Raw genomic sequence first — 1,366 nt, 5'->3', positions numbered from 1 at the left:
CTGCTGCTGGTCTGATACACTATAGCTTTCTGAATCCCAGCAAAACCATTGTATCGGGAAAGTATGCTCAGCAAATAGATGAGATGCACTGAAAACTGCCACACCTGCAGCTGGCATTGATCAACAGAAAGTATGAAAGGGCCCAATTCTCCACAATAACATCCGACCGCATGTTGCACAACCAATGCTTCCAAAGTTGAATGACTTGGGCTACAAAATTTTGTGTCATCCGCCATATTTACCTGACCTTTCATCAACCCATTACCACTTCTTTTTTTTTTTTTTTTTGAAAGCAGTCACTGTTTATTAACTGACCAGATTACAAAAATAATCATGGTAGACACCTTAGTTCATTCTTCTGATAAGCCTATTGATCTGGTCCTCCCTGTTGCCAGCATCTCCACCTTCTATAAAATGGGTTGTCTTTTTCTTCATTCCACCCCGTGGAGATGATAACTTGAAGGGCCACAGGAAATTATTTGCTTCTTTGAAGCGTTTCCCAACAGTATAGATCTCATGAATCAGATCCTCCATGCAGATGATGCCATATTTACCAAGAGATCGAGCAATCAAATCGTTATCTGTCAACGCAATTCGTTTCTTATTGATTTTGCCATAACCACGCTTGTAGATTAGTTCATTTACTGACTTTAGGTTTGGGTACCCCCATGCAATATATGGTTCTACAATCCTCAGCATGTTAATTGAAGCCTTGTTGAGCTTAACAAAGGTTCCATTGAAGATCTGCCGAAGGCGAAGAAGCTGCAACACCTTTCGGACCTTTGGGCTCACACCATTGATACCACAGATCCTGATGACAAATGCCAATTTGGGTTCTGCAGGTACATAAAAGTTGCCTGCTTTTCTTGCCATCCTAGCCATTCGAATCTCAGTTCTGTACATCTGCCTGTATTCCTTGTGATAATGCTTAGCTTTTTCATAGATAAGCTTCCTCCTTCCCTTTCGAAGCATCTTTTGGGCAAACTTCTTTCTCAGGCATTTGATCTTCAGCTCCGCGAAATTTCTTCGCTTTTTCTTAAGGGTTTCTGGCACAGCAGGAACCTTCTTTTTCTTCTTTTCTGCGTCCTCCATGGTTCCAGCCAGAAAAGAGTCCATTACCACTTCTTTAAGCATCTCAACAACTTTGCAGGGAAAACACTTCCACAACCAGCAGGATGCAGAAAATGCTTTCCAAGAGTTCGTAGAATTCCAAAGCACATATTTTTATGTACAGGAATAAACAAACTTATTTCTCATTGGCAAAAATGTGTTGATTGTAATGGGTCTTATTTTGGTTAATAAAGATATGTTTTAACCTAGTTACAATGATTTAAAACTCATGGTCCAAATTGCGATTACTTTTGCA

The 1,366-nt window shown here is 40.1% G+C and overlaps 1 pseudogene; it reads right to left on the bottom strand.

Annotated features, from left to right (window-relative positions):
• Window positions 1-291: 291 nt before the first annotated feature.
• Window positions 292-1,131, bottom strand: LOC105865225 (large ribosomal subunit protein uL30 pseudogene; annotated as a pseudogene).
• Window positions 1,132-1,366: the final 235 nt, after the last annotated feature.

The sequence above is a fragment of the Microcebus murinus genome, chromosome 15 (assembly GCF_040939455.1).
Source record: "Microcebus murinus isolate Inina chromosome 15, M.murinus_Inina_mat1.0, whole genome shotgun sequence".
In the NCBI taxonomy this organism is placed as follows: Eukaryota; Metazoa; Chordata; class Mammalia; order Primates; family Cheirogaleidae; genus Microcebus; species Microcebus murinus.
The sequence above is the reverse complement of the archived record's forward strand: the minus strand, read 5'-3'. Positions and strand labels throughout refer to the sequence as shown.